The following is a 22,943-nucleotide window of genomic DNA, read 5'->3' on the forward strand; positions in this document are numbered from 1 at the left end:
CAGAGAGAAGCGCCCCACCAGCGCTGCCCCGGGCCCGGAGCCGCCTCCCCGGGCCCTGCCCTGCTCAGCAGACAGCGGCCTTGGCGACCCGGGGGTCTCCCGTCGCAGCTCCGGGTCCGGGTCCGGGTCCTCGGCGGCCGCAGCCGCTGCCCAGCAACGCGTGTGCACGGCAGCAGCTCCAGAGACTCCCCGGAAACCCGGGGCGGGGCGGGGAACAAAGCACACGAAGTCCTTAATTAAGTAATTAAAGGAAGATGCACCCTGGGCGGGGCTGGGGCAGCTCAGCTGCCTGCGGCTGTGCACCGGTCACGGTTAATCTCACCCAAGCACCAGTCCAGTCCCGCACATCCCAGCCCTGGCACCGGCAGAGCTGTGAGGAAACCGCCCTGCCCACCCACGGCCGAGCCCCGCAGCCGCTGGCCGCGCCAGCAGACCCAGCCTCAGCACCAGGAGCTCAAGGGTGACAAAAGCAGCGCCAGGCACAGCCCGTGCTCGCTGCTCCCCGGGCAATGGCGCGCCCGAGGAGGTGCCCCCCCACCCACCCCCGAGCCGGACACAGGCAGGAACCACCACATGGTGCTCAGACCACCGCTGCGGGTGTCCCGCGCCCGGTCCTCGCGTGAGCGGGACCAGCACTCGCATCTTGCGACGCCAAGCTTTACCGGGGCAAAGTCTCCCCGTCGTAGCGCGTCTCGGGGCACAGGGATGGTCCTCAGCCCCTCAAGTCCTGAAACGGGGATTCCCCTGGAGACCTGCACTGCAGAAACTGCAACAGAGACCAAAACAATCATCAGGCTAACACCAACAAAACAAGAAATACAACCAAACAGACAAACCCAAACCAAAATAAACAAAGGCTAGAGGAAAAAACACAAATCTCCCGGGCAGTCTCAGAGCAAACAAAGTCAGGTTTTGGTGCCAGGGCCGTGCCCCTTCCCAGCGCCTCGGGCTGCACCAGTTACCCATCCTCGCAGGGCGGCGCGGCAGGGCCCGCTGCAGTGGGCACCAGCAGGGAGGGGAAGGCAGGGCCGCTGGCGGGGGGGCACAGGAGGCAAGGGCCCAGCGGGTAACGGTTACGAGCTGGGCAGCACCTTCCTTCTGGAGGATCACAGTTCCTCCATTAAAAAAAAAAACAAAAAAAACACTAAAAACAACCCCAGCAACCCGTCCCTCCAGGAGATGAGGGAGCTGAAGTGCTGCCTCAGGGCCATGAGCAACCCTGGCCTGGTCCTGGGCAATGAAGCCCTGCCCAGGTGCTCGTCCCGTTTGCCGCACCTGCAGCGATGCCCGCCACGCGTGTGACCCTCGAGGAGCAGCCTTCCTCGGGGCTGAGTGGGGAAAAAAGGCATCTCCCTTCCCAGGGTGGCACTGGCCAGCTGCAGGAGGATGGGGAGCCGCTCGAGGAGTGACAGCCCCCAGGCTCCACCTCATGGACGCCACCTCTGCGGTGGCACGGGTGATCTGCAGACACCCCCGGCAGTTCCAGTGACTGCCTGTCCCCCGATAAAATGCCTTCCCCTCGTACGTGGTCGCTGGCAGGAGCAGCAACTCGCCGTTGTGTAATTCACGAGCAGCACAGCCACCCTGCCGCAGGGGTCTGCAGATCTGCCTCGCTTATTGGGGTCCCGGGTCTTACGAGCTGCCCTTTTACCCCCTCAGTGCCAAGTACTTCTGCAAATGGCGCAGCTGATCACCTGAGAGTATCTCGGGGTGCCCGTGGCCCCGCTGTCAAGCCAGAAAGCAGTTAAAGCAGGGGAGGGTCAAGCACCACAAGTGGGCTGCCTTTCTCTCGCTGCCTTTTCCCCAGGGCCTCACCAAGTCTCTCTTTCTCCACCGCGAGGGTGGGAACACGCTAGTACTGACATGTGAGCAAGGAAACGTCAGCCACTGGGCAGCAAAGGCCGCCACCAGCACACGCCGAGCCAGCCGAGCATGCTTTCTCATTCTCCGCCTCGCGCCTTCCTACCCGACAAGAGCTCAAAAGCGTTCGTGTGTTCTCGCAGAGAGCTGGATCGGGGAGTTGAGTTGTCTCAGGAAGGACCCGGCTTGCTCCCCTTTGTGGATCTAGCTCCGTGCAGGCTCTGTTTCCCCAGGGGAGTCACCGCACGGCTGCACCAGCGCAGGTGATGGGGCGAGACGAGGAGCAGAGCGCTGGGGAAGGGATACCTGGCTGGCTCAAGGCACTCAAATGCTGCACGCTTGGCACTAGTGGCCCTGGGCTAATTGGGTTTGTGGTAGCTGTGCTTGAGACTTTACCGTTCCCATATTTCTGACAGCTTGCTAGCTCAGCTCCGCAGCCCTGGGGCGCATTTGGAGCCGAAGCGGGAACGCATCACGCATTTCATGGCCCTGCAGATCGGGGGGGGGGGGGGGACAGACCAGAAAAAGAAGCAATGCTGATCTGCTCATTTGGCACACAGACCAAGGTCTCCTCGGGGCCAAAGTTACGCTTGCCCGAAAACCAAGTTCAAGTTCTCGCCGTCTGCGCTGCTTTCTACCTGTCCCCGCCGCACTAGTGCGGGACCAGCAAAGGTCCGTTTGACCGCAGTGGCTGTGCACCACAGCTGGAACCAGGCGGGTGCTCTGGTGATGGCTGTACAGCGCCCCGGCCGGGCAGAGGCAAAAATCTCCCGGGAATGTGTTTGCAGGAGCATCTGCTTCTTCCAGTTCCCCCCGGATCAAACCCACGCAGAGGAGCAGAGTGGACAGGAGCACAGAAATGGGAGAAGGCGTGTTTCCTGGGTTTTTAAATTGAGCAACTAGGTCAACATTCCTGACAGGCTGAGCTCATGCCTTGTCTGGGATTTGCTTCCCCACCCCTGAGCAGCTCTCTGGTTTTGTGTTTCAGTTGTCTGAACTCTAGCAGGAGAAAACGAGATAAGATGATACATCGGGATTTCTCGCTCTTTTCTCCAAGTATAGCTGTCAGTAAGCGTCTGGTTTTCCTCCTGAGTGCTCACTAACCTTGCTTTACAGCAAAGCCCCGGCGAGAGCAACTGCGGTCCTTTCCCAGTGCACAGGACAGAGACATGGGTGAGAGGAGGAGGAAGGAAACCCCTTCTTTCCTGCAGGCCAACGACGAATTGTGAGTGAGTGAAAAGGAGCTCTGGTACCACCTCCATCTCCTACTCCTTGTCACAGGTTCATCTGAGAGACCGGTCAGGTAGATATCTGCTACTTTGCTGAGCATCAAAATGGTGTTCAGTATCCTCGTTCCAGCCCATTAAGCCCTAGATGCATCTCCCCCCGTCCCAGCGTGCTGAAGAGCTGAAAAGCATCATCTGCCAGTGACAAATGGGCATGATGTAACTCGTCAGCCAGAGCTGCCGCAGCCCCTCCGAGCTTTGAAAATCGGGTGCCTGTGAGCGAGAGCCACTTGACTGAGATGTCCCGGGTCTTTATTTCAGTTTGTGCAGTACAGCAGGACGTAGCTGCCGGCCGGCAGCGTGACTCAGGCCAAGCGCTGCGCCCGCCGCAGCTCGGGGGTCCCTCTCCCAGCACCCCCGTCTCCCCAGCCCAACCGGCGAGCGTGCCGACAGGAGAGTGGTGCCGGTGCCACGGCCCTCACTTTGCTGCTGAGGGACACAGGTCACCACCTCGCCAGCGTTTCTTTCTTGCTCCCTTCCTTCTGCCCGCACGTGCCGCGCCGCTTCTCAGGTCCGCTGTGTGAACACCGGCGCTGTGCGGGGAAGGCGGGTTGCAGGACCAGAAGAAAGGGGCAGGAGGGACAGACGGACCGCTCCTTCGCTCGGGCTGCAGCTCCCAAAGAGATGGACCCGGTACCCCCTCTACATCCACCTGCCCGAGCTGCCTTCCAGTTCCCGACTACACCGGAGGCCGCATCTTCCTGAAATCCTCAGGAATCTCACAAGCGAGCACTGTGCCTGAAAACCGCCCTGCTTCTGGTAAAGGCTCGGCCTCGCGTGAAATAACAGACGGGGAAAAACGGCTCTTTGTGCCACGAGTAATAGTTTCTGGGCACTCTTATCTCCTCTTCCCCTGAACTGTGCAATTTCGCCCTTTCTTAGTGGGGTTTTCCTGTTATTAAAACAAGATTTGTTGCCACTTCATCCGTGTGATGTTCAGTTTTGTTGATGAAGGTCAGGTTGTCACTTCTTAGACAGCAATAACCTCCCCCCCCGCCCCAAATGCATCGCCACCTTTGCCATGTCTGCAGAGAGACACCTCAGTTCCACCGGCAAAGAAACGCTCCGTGCATCAGGACGGAGCATTAGACAACGGAGGGAAAGGCTGTGCTGCTGCCTGCACCTCCTCTGTCACTAACCAGAGCATTTAGGTATCCAAAGCTGTCAAACAGTAATAAAAGTCTCACTGCATGTGCTGCCAGCCTTTCCGTGCTAGATGCGTATTAAATCAGCCTACTCGTCATGTTTCTTCTAAGGAAGAATTAGCATTAGTGTCGAAGCCTGTTAATGCGATATAAAAATTATTTTGTGAATATACATGTTACACGCTCAATTTCAGTATGTTGCTCTACTGAATAATGTAGGAGGGAACGGGGACTTTGAATCATCCTTATGCTACTATTAAACATCATCACGGCGGTGTCTTGGTTGGCCTGCGTACCTGGGAGAACTCTGGAGGGAAAGACAGAGAATATTTAGAATAATGAAATCTTGGCATCGCATTATTATTTCTAAGTATGTATTTCTTACCGATACCTTTTGTTGAGGTAATTACTCTGGACAGTGTTTTTGACCTCAGGCAGTAACTTACAGCTATCGGCTTCCTGTGAGCACGTATCAGCGCGGTCCTCCAAGGAGTACGTTAGCTTGTGTTCAACATGCCGTGGAGGGCGAGCAGAAGCGGTGCTGGTGCGGTAACGCGATAGCACGACTCCCTGCCAAGCCGTGCTCGTGACGTGCCAAGCACAGACACGGAAACCTGCCGCTTCAGCTTTCAAGCACCTTCGGACCCGGCTCCAGACCCACGCTGACTTTTCTTGACACCTGTACCCGTGCCCAGCAGCAGCATCGATCACCCGGAAAAACAGCCCGAAGGACAGACCTTTCGGAGAGAGCTAACAGCTCGGCGCCTGGCGCTCCGACGGCCCCGCGGCACCAGCGTCCCCACAGCCCTGCCCGGGCCCGGGGTGCTGCAGGGGACGCTCGCAGCGCGGGCAGGGCACGCGGATGTGCCTTTCCGCTCCCGCCAGCCCTGCGCCAGCCCTGCGCCCGGGGTTCCAGTCGGGAGCGAACTTCGGCAGGGCCCAAGCGGGTACTGGCAGGATGGGGTGCTCGGAGAGCGAAGAGCAGCTGCGGCTCCCACCGAGGCTGTCCGGAGCCATCGCCGCTCACTATGGCTTCACAACGTCCAGCCTGCGACAACCCCCGCAGGCTGCCCAGAACTCGGATACAGCCACAAGCAGCTGTCACACTCGAGTCCTGGCGCTAGCGCTGTCGGCTCACAACCTTCTTGCCGCTAATTTTTCCGTCGATAATCACCCGGATGGTTCTGGTCTAGCAAGGCGACTCACTCCGCTTCCCTCTCTACGTCAGAAGTGTTTGAACCTGACTCAGCGGTGTAGAAACTTCTTTCTCAGAACCTTGTCGATCAGCGTTAGATCCGCATGGCCCCAAACTGCGTTCGCTAACCGCTGCTGTATCAAAGCGCTTCTCCTTTTTACCCCCCGCGCCCGATTGCGCTTGCTTTCAGGTAACCGTTGCCCCTCTGACCTGTGAGGAGTTACAGCTGGGATGAAACCGTTCTCCATCACTTGATCTCTCGTAGTTGTTTGAAATGTTGTACGCCAGCTGCACGCAGAGTCTTCTTTTCAGCTAAATAAGACTCAAGAATGTTTATTTCCATTTTCACCAGCCTTCTACAGTGATCTTTTCCCTCTATGTCAGGACCAAACAGAAACAGTTTTCCTCTGGTCTAAACCAGAAAATAGTAGTCCGAGCCAAACCTTGAAAGAGAGGAGTGAATGCCATTTTCCCATATTTAGAACAGGATGAGGATTTTAAAAAAAATCTAAAGCCTGTAGCACCCAAATCCCTCCCAGCCCCCGGGGGGTAGTTTGGTACCACCGCTGCTGGTGTAGGTGATAATACAAACATTTTCGTACAGAAGGGCATTATTAGAACCTCGATGTCACCATAGCTCAGTCAGAAAGGCCCAAGGTGGGTAAAGTGGTTTGGGAAACGATTAACTCTGCTGTGTTGATTGAGGCTGTTTTGGTAATTCATTTTTGCCTCAGTTCCCACAAAACCAAAACCGCCTTTCCTATAGCCAGGCAGAAGCGTCAGGCCAGGGGAACTGGGGACATCCAGCCTCGTCTGAGCCTGCTCATTGACCTGCTCTGGCTGTGCGCACGTGTGAAATGCTGGCTAAAGGTACCGCTCGTACCCGTAAAAGAGCCACCTGGATTTTAGCGGCTGTTTTACCGCTTTTAAGCACTTCTGATATCCACGCTGCATGGCAGAACAGCTGAGAGCCTGAAAGTGTATGAACATCTGCAAAGGAAGGTGCACAAGCACAGTTAAATGAAACAGCGCCTGAGCAGGAAGAACTTTTGCCGTCAGATACAAAGACTGCTCTTTGAAACAGGCCTTACGTGATAAAATCTGACATTTGAGCAGCTACAAAATATAGCAAGAGTATAGAACCAGAGGATTTTGTTTTTCTTATTGCTAGGAGATGGTCAAGTAAATGCTAAAAGTATTGCTTTTTCAAAATAAATGTGGGGGTACTTCTACCCCACGGGTTCCACCACCTATTAAGACCCATGTACTTTCCCAAGTCTAAAAGGGGAGTAGCTCAAATTAACATTGTTAAATGCCTGAGAGGAAAGCTGTCCTGACACCGCACCTCCCCTTCGCAAAACAACGCAGCGATGCTATTCGCACGTGAAAATTCAAGTTGGGATCGGGGGACTTGGAGCTCACACGGATCACCTGCGCGATGCATCTTAGCACCTTCTCAACGTCTAATTGCGAGGCCGCTTCTTCAATAGCGTCGGCAGTTCCCGCAAGATGCTGCAAGCGGCTTCCCTTAGCTTTGTCGCAGGAGGACTTTCCTGAAGTCCGTATCTGGGGAGGCAGGAGGGACCCCGAAGGCTTTCCCACAGAAATGACCGGGGTGGGGCATTGGCAGCCATTCCCCTTCCTGAACAAGTGATGTGTTGGTACTAAAACCAGATTTCTCCTTGCTCTGCTGCGATTAATTCAAATATTTGCCTCACATGTAAAACTGTATCTTTCATAATACCAATATTTACGCTACGTTCACAGTCATGGAATGGGAGAATTCTCCTCATGATACAAAGAAAAATACGAACCTGTTAATCTTGTTCTTCACAATAGTTTAGATCTCATTGAAGCCCCAAATTAAGAAGAATTCTACAATTTATAATGACTCATACCAGGATGGAAAAAAACTGCGAAGCTTGAAATTCAGCTACTAAAGCAGCAGTAATAACGCGCAGCTATAAAAACCCTCATACAGGGGATTCTTCTGCTGGCCTTCAGAAGAGACAGAACGTGGAGGCTGGTTTGTAGCAGAGCAGCCTAACTTTGGAGCGGGGGAACGGAGGGTACGATGCAGCGACAACGTTCTCTTCCCTTCGAAAGATCCTCTACAAGGCTGATGAGACGAAGGTTACGGATGACAGTACGCTCGCCGCAATCCCGTGCGGAAACAAAGTCCGCGATTTCATCGAGACAGGTTTGCGAGATTTTTATTGAGATGATTCTTTCTGCAGACCATCTTGGGACACGTGGAATTTAGAGATGAGCTGATCGGGGCAGTTACACTGTTCTGGCTTTTGAGACTGAGCAAACCTCCGGCAAGACCGCTGCGTTTGTGCCGGGCACCACCACGGCTCGTGGATCACCCGGCTGAAAACACGCTTTCGGTCCAAAAGATGCCTGCCGTTACAAAACCCTCACTGGATAAAACTCCTCCCTTCGGGAGGACTCGGGCACTATCGCTGGCTGTCGTGCTTACAGCTCGCTCGCTACCTGCGTTCTCTCAAGCGGTGCTAACCCGAAGCATTGAAGGATCAGCAAGATGAGGGAGCTCTCGTGGTCCGTCACTCGAAACAACTTTCGACAGGCGCCCCACGGTAACTCTTTGCTGTGCCCTACACCTCACTCCTCCTCGTGTTCACGCTAGACGTTAACTCCGCGGGATGGTGCAGGTTTCTAGTCTTGCCTCACTGACTGGTGTAAGCAGTGACAGAGGGACTCGGTTCTTGAGGAACATCAAGTACGCACAGATGCTGCAGACCCACTTCCGAGACTGATGAAGTTCCCTTTGGGACCTTCCAAGTCCCCTTCCCCCTTCGGGAGTTTGGCATCGTTGCACCTAATGCATCTGCTGCGCTGGCACACCAGGGTTTATTTGGGAAGTCCAGCTATACAGGTAGCTACACCCACGCACAGCTTTTATGTTACCTACGTATATTGTCCAGTGGAACTCTCCATCGCAACCTCAGATTTTCTTAAGGAGGTCGGCTCTGCTAAAATAATGAAGCTAAATTCAGGTGACCTAGGGCAAAGCCTTCTGCACGTACTTGTTGTCGTTTCTGTAGTTTAAAGGAGAGTCTTTTCAAGGTAATCTAAAATATCCCTGGACCTGAATTCCTTAGAAAAGAAATTGCAGGTGCATATCTTAACGAACTTTGGAAACCAAGCCTTCCTTTAAACTTAAAAGCATCAGCTACAGTTAAAGCTCCGCTTCGTTTCGATAGGATCTGTTTAAACCACTGCCAGTCAAATCATGAGAGGCCACCAACCTTCCTTTTCTAACAAGCAATTAACTCTAGCAAGCTTTCTAAAAAATGTAGTCCTTCAGTAAATTAGGGAAAAGAAAAAAAAAAGAAAACCTCCAATAGGTGAATCTGACCACTTTTATTTCTTGAGAGCACCATTTTTCCTCGCTGTGTGGTGAATTCCATTGAAATAATTTCCCTCATCTTCTACCCAAGCCCCGCCCACCATAAACAAGAACTTTGCGGTTGGTTTTTAAAGGAGAATCAAATACCTACACCTCCGCACATCAGCATTTAGGTCACAAATCCGAGCAGCCGGAGAACGCAGGCTAAGGATAGCAGAGACTGACTTTGAGACCACCAGCTGGTTTTGCGCCACCAGGCAGCAATTCCCCAGCAGCGTTCCTGTCTCCTGGTTCAGCTCGTTCTTTCTCTCCGGCAGTCTCACACTCGTGAGGTCTACACGGCCCCACCGCTGACGGTCTGCAGAGGAGGCGACTCCGAACCAACACCACACTATCACATCTCTCCTGTCTGCTGACATTTACCTTGCAAAGCTCTTGAATGGTTCAGTAAGCGTAAACTGCAACCCGCTAACTGCTTTCTCATTAAACGTCAGAATAAAGAGACGCTTAATTTCGCAGGTTTCTTCAGGCAGTTGCTGATAGTGTCCTGCCACACGCTGTGGTCAGGTAAACCGTGCTTAAAAGTTATCAGGGGCTGAGCGTGCCAAACACAAAGGCTGCGGCTGCCTGCAAGGTAGAAGCATTTGGAAAGCACCATCAGCCCTGCAGCGGCTGTACAGCACTAAGCAAACGGGATCGAACTTTGGAGCAGCGGAAACAGTACAACTTCCTCCAATCCCCATTTTCTAGCTGTGTTTTGTCAGCTAAGTGCCTGAACCATGGATTCTTTTCCAATAAATCTACTCAAATTTGAGCACAGCGTTCTGCGCTTACTACACAGCACCAGTCACGGATTTCGCCGCTCCCGGCGGAAGCGGTTGGAAGATGTAAAGGCAAGTTTCGGGATTGGCCCGATACCTGTTATCATGGCAAAAAGAGATGGCGATCCTTACAAAGAGACATTGGCTGCAGTTTGGAAACTAAAACCGGCAAGCACACGGCCACGTCTTACTCTGGCCAGCATAAATCGAAGGATACGGAGGTGAAGCGAACCCAGCCTGCAATGCCACCCCTGCAGCACGGCGCAGCTTCGCAGCAGTTCGCTGAGGGTGCGGGCGGGTTTTTGTTTCTCACGCGTGGGCCAAGTTGCAAGAGCAGTCTTCTCGTGGCTGCAATTTCTGCATGGCCGCTTCCACTTCAGCTTGGCTATTTCTGCTCGCAGAAATTCTCCAGAAGCAATAAACCTTTCTGGGAGCTGCTTTGTCGTCTGTTTGTTTCTATTGCCTGAGTGTCTGCTGCTTATCTCGTGCCTCTCGGGGCAGTTGCTGCTAATCGGATCGTTATCTGGGGTAGTTAAGGTTGTAGGCTGTAAAACAGTCTGTCCTCGAAACCCCTAAATCTAACAGCCTACCGCAGAAGGGAAATACCTGTCACTGTGGCGGGGAACATCATGCTGGTTTGGTTTGGGGTTTTTTTGTTTTACCGTCACAGCTGGAACAAAAAGTCATTGAGGCTTCCACCGCTTCGCACTTTCTCCCCGGGTGGGCATTATTTTGTATCTCTGCAGGAGAGTTTGGAGACAGAGTCGTCTCCCATTCGCTGGTGATCTTACGACCTTCTCCGAAATACCAGAGCAGAGGCAGACAAGATCAGTACTTGCTTTTTCATCTCCCAGTTGCCAAATCCCGTCAGGATTTCACGAAGGCATTCAGCGCGGCTATTTAAAGCTATACCCGGTGTGCAACCTTGCCACCAAGATGCGGGAATACATTTCAGAGCCAACCGAGTCCCTGGCGCCTCGCCTGCGAGTCCCTGCCCGAGCCTGGGCTCCTGCCGGGGGGCTGCTGCTGCGGCCGCGAAGCCCAGAGGCAGCTTTGCAGGCTGGCAGCAGGTGGAGTCCCCTCACCAGAGGAAACCTGCTGGAAATGCAACGCAAGGCGAAGCACCAACCTGGGAGACACAGCCGCCCGGCAAGCTCCGCGACGCTCCGAGATCCAGGCTCCGGTTTCTCTGCTAAGAGAGCTGCTGCCAAGAGCACGTGCCCATCCTCGGTCCTAGCGAGCGCAGCGCAGAGCTTACGTGTGGGACGCTTTGGGTAAGTGAAGGGATCGGCACTGTTGTGACTCCTCAGCTGTCGTACCAACAAAGCAATTGAAATTTTTCAAAAAAAGGAAAAAAGAAAAAAAGAAACCAGGGCAGGAGAAGCTTATCTTGCCATTATCTCAACAAAGGACTGCTTAAGGAACTTCTGCCACCTCACACAAAATTTAGTTTTAAAATGAAAACTAGTTCAACTATTAAACTTAGTTCTCTACCAGGAGGAACCAAACCCACCTTAGTCCAGCTCACTTCTGCCTTTGCTACTTCCTTAACCCTAATTTGGCAGAACAGCTTCTTGCCCCAAGAAACTTTGTCAGGAAGCCAGGAGTGCTTCTCTACCTCTCCAGCTCGTCCACCATGACCCGCAGAAGGCATGGCATTGCTCTGCACAAGTTTGCACCCAGAAACGTGCTTTGCTAGCATTGACTGTGCTGCTGAGCTGCCAACGTGCAGTAAGCCACCGCGGGCTTTTCCGTACCCTCCCACAGCAGCCGTTCTGTGCCCGAGCTCTCCTGAAGCCTGCCTGGCGTCTCCCCAGCTCCACTTCAGCAGTACGGTTATTGCTGGTTCGCAGGGTTTGGCAGCAGGGCTGGGCTGCCCCGTCACAGCCTGCTGCAAAGCACAGCCCTGACGTGTCCACAGGTACTGCTGTCAGCTCCTGCAAGCACCTCTTGAGCGCAGGAGGAGAGTACAGCACAGCATACCCCAGCACACGTCTCACCTCGTGTCCCACAGCTCGAGTAGCAGGCAGGGCTCTGGGGGCAGGCCCGCCTGCAGGCACACAGCCCGGAACCCCCCCAGCACGCACAAAACTCCTCTCAGCAGCAACACGGCAAGAGTTACTGGTGTAGGTACTCCTTTTGAAATACTTCACTGCTTTGGTGCCAGAGAACTGTGTTAGAGAGAAGCCAGGTTCGTGGCCACACTTGAAGGTGCAGGGCTGAACCCACACCCTCCTGTTTTAGCATGTTCCTTGGTCAGTGCGCTGCCCTTTGAATTCAATCATGGAATAGTCGCAGGTGCTTTTTAATAAAAAACATCTCCACTAAATTCCCTGTAGACCAGCTTCATAAAACAATTACCTTGCCTGGCACCAAGGGCTGCTGTATTTAACCCAGCACAAGATTTAATAAACCACTTGAAAATATCTGTGACAGGTTTGTGTCCATGTGTCTGGCCTCCACCTTGACAAAATTCCTTGCTCCTTGGGAACAGATTAAAGGAACAGCTGCCCAGCAATCAGCAGCAGTCTCTGGACAGCAGGCAGGGAGGACAGGTTAACACTCCCTGTCCGCATTTCCCTGCTGCCACTTAAGGGTTGCAATTCAACAAAAATATCCTCCCTGTGACTTGAGCACCATTTGTATTTCTCCCTACATGCAACTCCCTGTTGGGGCAACAGCTTTGGCTCTGTGTTGTCAATTATCTTCAACTTGCAGAACCAAAGACCAGATAATTACGCTCAGCGGAGAGCCAGGAAGGGGAGCTTTGAACTAAGCTGCACACACAGAAAGAGGTCGCTTAAAGACTCCAAAGGCAGTTTCAGGCTACCTTATAGATCTTCCACTCCTGCTCATCTCCTGTCCCCCCACGTGTTCATTAACAGGTTTAGCAGTGGTTTTCCAGCAACACAGGTAGCTCTGCTTGCATATTTTCTACAGCAAAGTCCCCTTTCAGGCAGGTGCAAAGCACTGTCAAGGAGGCAGTTACCTGAATTCCCGGGGAACAGGATACAGCTCCCTCCTTCACTCCCGACTTGACTTAGCAAGCGGTACAGCATTTGACAACCACAGCACACCCAGGGAATGACCTAGAGCAAAAGCAAATTTCTCTAGGGAGCTTACAGGTGCAGAATCACCCTAACTAGCCAACTTCTGGGAGAAAGGTGTTTTCCTTCACAATTAGATTTCCTATTCTCCAAGGGAATAGATCCCAAGCCTCCCCACCCACACCCTTAAGTACTTGGTGGCTGACAGGCTGCATGACCTTTCACAGTAAATCACCCCAACTCACATCCTGCTTAGTGATTACACCAGACTGCAGGAAACTTTAGTCTGTAAGGTAAAATGAGTCCCAATTCCCCCTTTCCCACATCATGAATACTTGGCAAAAACAAAGCTTGATGTCATTATTGGGCAAGTGTCAGCAGCTTGTTCGAGCCAGCCATTTGATAAGATGTAGAGCTTCCTGCACAGTCGCTACTGTTCAGAGCACTGCGTTCCTTTCTCACAAGATGGGGATCTGGTGAATTTATCACCAAGAATACCAGGGAGTTATTCTGCCTAGTAAATACTTTTGCTCCTTGTAGGCCAACATCTGGATTGATTTACCATGAAAACCAAACCACTTCACCAGTTCTGCCGAGAAAAACATCCAGGAGTTACCAGACTGTAATGTGTTTTGCAATCCTCAACTATTGTGTGAGCTTCAGAATCTATGCAAATCATTTTCTCTAAATATCATAGGTAATAGAGAAAATCGGTCATCTTTCACAAATTTTCTTCACATAAGTCACCTGCTGTTTGTACCTCATGCTAAGGATAACACAGCCTGTTGCTGAACAGAACAGCCCATGAGCACATCTCCTTTCTCCAATTCCCACCCTGTTTCTCAACCCAATGACTCACCAAGCTCATGTATAGAGCGCTGAAATGAAATAAACCAAGGGACTAACTGAAAAAAATTTTTATTGCACCAAACAAAGCTGTAAATTAAAAAGCTTTCAACATATAAACAGTAATGGGATAGCAAAGCTCTCTGAAGAGATTATAGACTCCTGTTGGATATACCAGCCAACAAAGTGTGATGACAATTTACAGAGCAATCCAATCCTCACTTACAGCAGCACTTAAGCTTAAAGTATGTTTCCAAGTACAGTGGTACCTTACATTTCATAGCAAGCAGGAATCCAGTTCTCAAGGTTTTTATTGAAGCCCTTTCGTTGTTCCTCGCCGCCAGGTTGAAGCTTAGCAAGCCAACACACAGAGGCAGCAGAAGGAGGCTACTGGAGAGAAGGCAGGCCAGAATCTCCGGGTCACCATCAGCAGGCAGGGCCGTGCCCTCAGCAACGCGGGGTGCCGCTCACACCACGTCAGTAAAGCAGGCACAACAGGGCTAACGAAGGCAACTGCAGCACGCCACGACCTCACATTTAAGAGACCACCCAACCATAAGACAAGCCTGAGGCACAGTCCAAAGCAGCAGGACAGCAAGGCACAGACTAAGAACAAAGCAAAGAAACAGCAGAGCACCAAAAAAAGCAGCAGCTGCCTGAGCCCGACCTTAAATAAGGCTGCTGGGCCAATGGGCAGAGGGTGTGTGGTGGAGGCGGCAGGTGTGCTGGGTCAGGGCAAGTAGGGCCACCTGATGCCCTCGGCGCTCTGACAGCTTCCCTGTCAGCTCTCCGGCACGGATTCTTCTCATACTCAGGTAGAGGAACGGAACTACGGAGGGGTGAGCTTGAACCAAGCCACCTGACCTGTACGAATAGCTCCTGGGTCTGCAGTCGCCGTGATCCAAACCGCACGTTGCAGACTGCTGATGTGCCGTGCTCTGCGTTGCCTCTGGAAAGGCAGCCCCAAAACGCCGCAGATGTGCTGCCCCAGCCACGTAATTTAGCCATACTTCAGGAAAGAAACAACAGGGCTGCTAACTGGACGGCAGTCCAGAAGAATGCATTAAGATTTGCCTCTGTGGGAATTAGCTATACTCTTTCATGCCTGTCAAGTTTCCACCATGTGGAAGTAACCCTTGATTTTTCAGACAAAAAGACGAAAATGTCTTTATGTATCTTTAGATCTTCATTAAACTGCTACATTTAGCGAGAGATTTTTTCACAGCACCTCGGAGCGCTGGGACATTCAATTTCTCTTGGTTTAATTGAGTAGTCAAATCCCCAGCCACCTTTGAAAATTGCGTCTTTAAAGCTTTGATCACGCATAGGTGACTCTCGGCTACAAAAATGGTAACGCTTTCTCAATTTATGAAAAGAAATGACTCTAGTCAAAACTCACAGGCAATCCTCCGGGGTGGGAGAGGAAGCACAACCTTGGGTAAGTACGAAAAGAGAAAAGGTCTGTGTAAAGACGAGCGAAAGCTGCAAGTGTCAGAGCACAGCGACTACGGATTTCTGTTTAGAGTCCCCAAGTGCAGCGTGTTTCCGTAAAACTCAGACCTCGTTCACGAACGTCCTCTTCTGGCGCACAGATTCCATCACAAAACCAGAGCAAAACCAGTTATGGATCTCCTCTTTTATCGTCCTGCTTTAGATACGAAGAGAATGTTTTCGCTCTTTCGTCAGAGCAAGGAAGGTTTGCCTAACATCCCAAAGCAAGAATGGGAGAACAACAGCACCAATTAAATAAAACAGACACGCGATGTTCTGTTCCAGGATTTACAGGTGCTTCGAAAGGAACACGTGTCCTTTCCTCTGCTGTCTGCAAAGCAGAGCGAAAGGGAGGGGGGACGAGATTCCTCTGTAGAGGAGACAAAGTACCAGAAAGTTTGTCTAGCTGAAAGGCGAACGAATGGAGATTGGAACGATTCGACTTTTCGCGCTGGGAGATGGCTCCCCTCAGCAGCGGCTGGCATAGCGTGGGCGGCTGTCCCTGTAACTCCGAGGTTCACCCGCCTGTAACACCTCAAGCTTAACACATTCTGACTTGGTAGCAGGGAACAGGAACGTCTCCTTGAGCGCAAGAAAACCTTCCAGGGAGCTCAGGAAATGCCCGCAGGGACCCCCGAGGTGCAGCGGGGCGTTGTGCGCGGGGGCACCCAGCCGGCTGGGGCGCCTCTCTTTTTGGTTCGGCGGTTTATAGCGTGTTGACAAGCAGCAGCCGTAACCAAGGTCGCTCCTGCTGCGGAAAGCCGTCTCTTTCGAACACAAGCTGGGCACGCTCAGGTAATTCTGTTCCTCGGTGAAAATGAGTACTCACAGACTTCCTCAAGGCCTTGTTGAGGTGCAGCGCCTCTGCGGAAGCTAACAGCTGCCTGAGGTTAAGAGCCCTGTACCGGTGCCAGCGGACGGATCGACACGCAGTTCTGTACTTTCTGGTCAGGCCGCCTCCCAGAAATCCCTCTTCAGCTCTGTTTTACGGGGGGGAAGTTTGCTGTGACTCATATAATGTTCTTTCGTTTCCTTTTTTTAAAAGGAAAATTCTTACTGTCAGTATTTAAGCAGTTTGATAGTGCCCTGCTTCGCTCAGGCGGGCTGACAACTTCGCAGCAGGACACGTTATTCATTGGATAACGCTGCGTTTTAATGGAATTAAAACTTTCTGCAGGAGGGTTTCTGCGACAGGAGGAAGAATAATTAGCTCTTCACTAAAAGAAAATGTTCTGATCTCGTATTTGGGAACGCTTCTGCGCTGTGTTTCATCACAAGTGAGAGCATATTAAGGAAGTTGATCCTGGACAGGATATCTCAGTGTTAGCAAAACACGGTGCTTTAGTGGTCCCCAAAGTGCTTTTTACCCCCTGCCCCAGGCCAGCCTCCGAAGAAGCCGGGTGTGTACCAACCGCTCTGCTGACCTGACCGCCTATCCCCGCGCTGCGTGAAAACCCTTTCCGCATTATCTCTGCGCTCTCTTCCAAGCGACAGACAAAAGTGAAGACGTGCATGCAGGCCCTTGGCTGCAGGGTTAATTGCTCTAAACAAGGGGACGAGTCCCTGGGTCTGCACGTATCGCAGCCTCTTCTCCAGAACTGGGATTTACGGGGAAACAAGCGAACGAAACCCCGCGGGGAGCGCAAATGCAATACGGCCTTGTCCACCGATTCGCTGCGTCTTGCTCGGCTCTCCGGAGCCTGCCTGGGTCTCTTCAGGTTGCGTTTTGTGCCGGTTTGTGGCTGATTTCTCCTGCACGGTGTTTCTTTCTTCCACCGCCAAATCACTGCCCCCGAGCTTTGTAACGTCGCTCTTTTTTCTAGGGGATGGGAATTGTCCAGCTCTGGCAGATATTTTAGCCTTCCCAAAGGCTCAGAAGCTGCTAGCAATGCAGCGCATGGGAAGAATTTTTTTGCAGCGGATCCTGTTCTGCCGGTGCAGAGTCACTTGTCAAGGATAATAGCTGTTGGCAGAGCATTAATATGACAGAATCGGGCGTGCTGCCAAGGAAAGCAAACTCTTCTGTGGTTTATGCAATGTTTTGCTGGCCCGTCACTTTGAGATCACCATTGATGGTGAACTGAAAACTGCCTTTTGCCATGAGTAGGAAAAAAAAAGACTACTCAGCAAAACGGATAACGGACTTTGCTGAATCCCCACAGCAACAAAAGCAGGTTGGGTGGATCGAGCGCGCGTGTGTTTGGGTTCACGCGTGTCTTACAACAACCACCCTCTGTGCTGGAGGAGCCCTGCACACGAGGCGAAACAGTTTTACCCTCTGCAAAATGGAGGTTGGAGTGAGGTCCTCTTTACATTGGCTTCTGAGAAAACTGGGAGATGGTGCTGATTGCAGGAAACAAAGACTCTTTCAACTCTAGAGATGTTGACGACAGGGCCATCTTTGTACTTGGAAATTCTGCCTCTTTGTTGTTCCAGGGATCGTGGGATTATCTAAACCAGCTTTAAGAAGCTGACTTGCTTTTACGCAAGAGATCTCCTGGCATTTAACAAACTAAATGGACGGTTGCAACTGAGGGCCGCGCAGTTTCAATTATTTCTTGAGATGTCTGAGTTAGCAAGAACAGTGCTTATTGATTCTCGTCCTGTCGTTCATTCACGGGAAGCACCCACGAATGCTTGGAGAAAGGCTGCGCCCGACAGGCTAAATGTCTGTGACGATTTTAATTCACAGAAGGAAGGAGCTGTGTGGCTGCGACCATGCCAAGGCGTTAGCGATATCTGTGACTTACCTCATCTGGCATCACAACCTGATATACAAGGATTGCTCTTATCTCTAGACACTTGCCACTCCTGACCTTTCCTTATTGCTCATGCTTTCGGTCTCCTAACCCTTAAAAAGGAGTCTGCTTCCTCGCTACTTACACGTGCACCGAAATAAGCTAAGACAAACAAACGGTACTTTATTTCTACATGGGAATGTCCACACTGGTTCATTGTGATCCAATTGAATCCATTTTATCTTAGCACCTTCACGTCAGAAGACTCTTTCTGAGTGTCCTGGGGAAACCGATCTGCTGGCGAAGTGTCAGCTGAGGCTTTCGAGGCTGCCGCTGTACAGCATCCCCCCGTGTAGCGCTATCCCGACAGCCAGAGACTAGAAACGATGCTGCGTGATGTAGCCGATCTCATCAAATACGTGGAAGAGCATGCGCCACTGCAGGGTTATGACCCTGCCCCACACACTTCCAGAAACCACCTGAAATGACCCATGCAGACCGCGCACGTGAAGTGAAAGCGTGTGTGCTCGGGGCTTGTTGTCAGGAGGCCGGTTCCTCGCTCCAGCCGCTCGTACCGCGGTAGCGCAGGCTGCCGTAAGCCGCGGCCCTCTCATCGGGGAAAGGCGCAACAGTCCGTATGCTGCAGAACGCGAGCTTTAGGTCGCTGAATCAGCAGAAAGCTGGCTTTCTCTCACCTCCCTCTAGCTGCCTGGAGTTTCATAGAAAAATGTTTTTAAGACGACACTGAAGCATTTCCTCTTCGGCCGGAGCTTCCTGTTTTGCCTACGTGGTCCGTCTCCGTGCTTCGCGCTGCCCCCTCCTTTCCCTTTTCTGTCTGGAACGGCTCTTGCTTTTTGCACCTCTAGCGTCAATGTGCTCGGTGCGTGAAGAGAATTGCAACTCTGCCTCCGTCACCCAAAAAATAACCCTCTCAAACGCTCAATTGCCTGTGCAGTTGAGTATCGAGGTGGTTTCAAAGGATGAAAATAAGAATTTGCTGTAGCTTCCAGTAGATTATATAATTTCATCGCCAAGGCATTTTCCCCAGAGATTTGACTTGATGAGGGAGATGGATCGTTATAAAGAGGACTTGCTCGGACTAGCAGGTGTTTGTGTCTCTTGAGTGCAGGTGTACGGAGAGACTTTGAGTTCAGAAAGCATGAAACATCTTTCAGGCTCGCTTAAGGCATCGTTCCAAACTGGGTGATTTTGCTTTTAGAATAATAAAGTTGACCCACCATTGGAGGACGCGTAAGGAGACTGCCACCAGCTCTGCCATCTGAGGTGGTTCCGATCACGTTGTTTAGCCACGTCCTGTCCGGAAAGCGTAACAAGACTTTAGAAGGGAAGATTATGTTATAGCTACAAAGCGACTCTGCTGCGCTGATTGACTCTATGGCTCAAGAGCGGTGGCTACCGATGGGCGAGAGCCCCATCCCCGGGGAGGAATCGCTTAACTTTGCCTACAGCTGCCCGTGCTTTAGCCCAAGCACCCTGCCAAAGTCTCTGTAACCTGTATAAAATAGCACGTGGGACATCCGACAAGCCGGTACGAAGGGATGAAAGAAAGTGATTTTGTGCTAAAAGCCAAGAGCCTCAGGAACGAGAGAAGCTGGGACTACCGGTTATAGGTGTGCTGCACTAGGAGGGCTCAGCGATGTGATTCAGTTCAGATCTGTGTTACGTTATCAAAAAAATGCTTTTCACCAGAGAAGGAGTCTGTGAGGAATGGCTTATGGAAACGGCACTGTTAGATTTTAGTGTCCAAACAGGACGTGTAAGGGTTTCTGCTCCTTTTCACCTGGCATGCCAAACAAGCGGCCAATATTACTGTAAGTCCCGGTATAATTGTGCGAGTGCCTCTTTAAATGCCTGTCTTCCTCCAGAGCAAGGATCAGTCGGGACCCTGGACCTGACCCGTGAACAATGTAAAGAGGCAAAGGAAAACGAGCAGCTTTCTGGCTCCTCACTTGGTTTGTGGTGAGTCTGCTCATGGGAGATGATGTCTATTCGTGACTTCATTCTCTACTCTTGTACGGTATTTGTGTAACTTCTTGTTGTATACAGATGTAAGCTTTTGCAATGCCTTCAGACTGCGCATCGTAGCTCTGATGCTTACTGCAGTTGCTTCTGAACCAGGATGTTCACTGGCATGCATTTTGGTTATAGTTGTAATTGAAAATTGCTCCATTGGACCCTTAAATTGTGTAAGCAAGAGTACCTCAGTGCAATAATCCTAAGGATCCTGTGTTCATTTTAGGGGCAAATCCACTTAGGGCTACCGGTTTCATCACTGCTGGTAGCTGGCGCCTGCGATTGCTTCGGCAGAGCCTGCAGGAGGCATCTGCGTTTATTCCCGATCTGCAGAGATTTTGCTTAACTGACCTGTACTAAGCGCTTGGGAACTGCCGGACTCGGCGCTGAAGCAGCTGGAGGTTGTGTATAGAGTTCCGTTTTTCATGAAGGCACGAGGAAGGTGGCCTTCGGCAGAGGTAATAAAATAAACCAAGGCATAGAAAACCCTAGAGAGCGTGTGTACCAACACAGATGCGTGGCCCTGAATTGGCCTCTGTCACTCTGTTGGGGGGAGCTCTGCACCCAGAGACTGGTGCGATGACACCGGAGCCATGGGGCGACTTGTGCCTCGGAGCAGGGTGGCTGTTGCTGCTGGCAATGAGCGTGGCACGCTGTCCCCTCCCGGCCCGGGTAGGGCTGGTGCTGTAACTTATCTCTGGCAGAGGGACAGCCAGACTGCGCTTAACGCAAGGTAGAGATTTCCCTGAAGGACTTATGTAAGTAGGGAGCGAATGACTCGTACTTCAAAGTAAAAATGCTGCAAGGACAAAGCTAAAGGAGCTCAGAGAGGCAATCGGGGAGTTAGTCACACCTTTGATGTACCCTTATCTTATCAGGATACGCAGATATAAGGCCTCTGGAGAGGCTGGCCAAGTGGCAAGTTGTTGATTGTGTAAAGGCTGAGTCAAGGGGCCTCGGTTCCTTAAGGCGAGCAAGTCCCGGACCAGGACTTTAATCCTAGAGCATTAAAAAAAAAAAGATGTTGCAAACTATGAACTGTAACTCTCCCCCATAAAGCAGCAGACGTCAGTAGATGGGGCAAAGGCCTGGGCTGGGATACGCGCAGCACGTCGCACCCTTGGGGGTATTGCAGTCTTCTGAGGTTCGAGGTCACCGCCTCCAAACTCAGTGGCTGCTCTTTGTAAACATGATCCTGGTCCACTTGCTTCAGCTATTACACAAGAGCCAGCTCTGCGGCTGCCCGCTGGAACAGAGCAAACCACTCTCGAATTGTCAGTGCAAGGCTCGTCTTTAGGCTTCGTGGGGCGCTTGGGCGCTTGCATCTGTTTGCTTGTTTCAACCCTCCGGAGGAGCAGTGGTTAACGGGGGTGTGACCGCTGGAAGGCTCGAAGGCTTTACTCTTTTTTTTTCCCCTTTTTTTCCCCCATGTTATCTACTTGGCAGCTGAACCAAGGAGGTTCTGCCTACCTTTGTGGCTTTGTGATGTTGCCACCCTTCACCCGTGACAGGCTGTATCGGTGCCCCCCCCGGGGATGGCTGTTTTTCTGGGAGACAAAATGGGCCTTGGGGCAGCATCACTTGTAGACATGCGTTACAGTGTTCTTCTTTACGTATCCTAGGATTGTGGTGGTTTCTTTCCGTGATGTCAGGGAGAGATCATTTCCTTTGAGAAAACGAGTCTCCGGTTCTTTGGCCTGTTAAACCCTCTGCAGTGCTTCGGACACGCAGGTGCCGCTGGGCATGCTGTGCATCCGTGACTGGCGTCTGCTCGGATGCGCCGGGCACGCGCAAAGGAGGTCCGTTGCACGGCTGAGCCTCTGTGTGCGTACAGCAGTTTGCAGAGGTCAAGCAGCCTGCCCAGCACCGACGCTCTGCCCGGGGAGTCTGGATATCCTGGGCGAAGGGTAGCGGGAAGTGACAGGGACCGCTGGCTCTCGCCCTGCTCCGCCCTAGGGTCTCTATCCAGCGGCGATCTTTTGTCTGTCTTTTCAGTTTACTCGCTCTAGGCTCTGGGTGAGCGGAATCTTCAGTAGCTAAGCTCAGTAGGCGCTGCTCTCTAACAGAAAGGAAACGACAGTTTTCCAGCTTGTTACGGGCCTGTTGTTTCTTCATCTATAGACGATCAATACTCTAATGTCAAACTTGTGCTGTAATATCAACAGCAAGTGAACCGAGAAAGGGAGGTATCTTACTCGTTCTTCATTGAAATTATTTTTTGAAGGGATAGTAGTAGGACCTTTTCTTTACGATCAAGGAAAAGTAGTGTGTTGTTGAAATATATTTTAATCAACTCACATTCTCAAGCCATACTCTCAAACAGAGATATACATAAAGTTGTCCTTTTTCCTCCTTCAGAAAGGGAAAAGCCCACAAAAAGACGCCCCATCTAGGTTAAGACACTCCCCAGGAAGAGACCCGGCATACATCCGAAGCTGCCTTCTGAGCCGGTGACTCTGAGCACAGGGATGGGCGTTGCGTACTTCATTGCACCAGAAGCATAGCCATCTGTCGGAAGTATAATTTTGACCGATGTCATGGCAGCCTGATATGGGAGGTGCTATCATTTGCCCTCAGACCTCCTACTTGAGCAAAAAAGGGTGACTGAGCAGAGCGCTTCTGAAAAGAGAATGTCCTGGTTATCTATGTTCTTTCAGACCAGCTTAATTTTTCAAGTGCCCTCCAAAGACAGCCCAAGCAACTCTTGAACCAATCGTGTGACTGACTCTTGAGCGTGCAGTGCTTTCTCTAGCTGCCTCGACCTTTGACAGCTGAACTGGATCGGCAGCTATCGGTTCTCCTGGGCGTTGTGTTCTTGGCCAATTGCTAAGCCCGAGCACCCAAGGTTATTTGGGGAGTTGAGAGCAGAGGGAAAGGCTTGGTACCCGCTGCAGTGCAAGGTACAGAGCGCCTGCCTCAGAGCCTCTAATATTAAGGCTTCCAATTGTAAGGGAAAAGGCCCTCCCTTCCAGCGTGCTGAAGCGGTGAGCCCAGTCCGGGCTGAATTAGCAGCATGGCACTCGAGTGGTTAACAGTTTTATTTTTCCATCTGCATGGGAGAATGACTGTTCCTCTAAAGCTATTGCTCTATGCAACAGGCTGCTGTC

The sequence above is a fragment of the Grus americana genome, chromosome 4, assembly GCF_028858705.1.
Source record: "Grus americana isolate bGruAme1 chromosome 4, bGruAme1.mat, whole genome shotgun sequence".
Lineage (NCBI taxonomy): Eukaryota > Metazoa > Chordata > Aves > Gruiformes > Gruidae > Grus > Grus americana.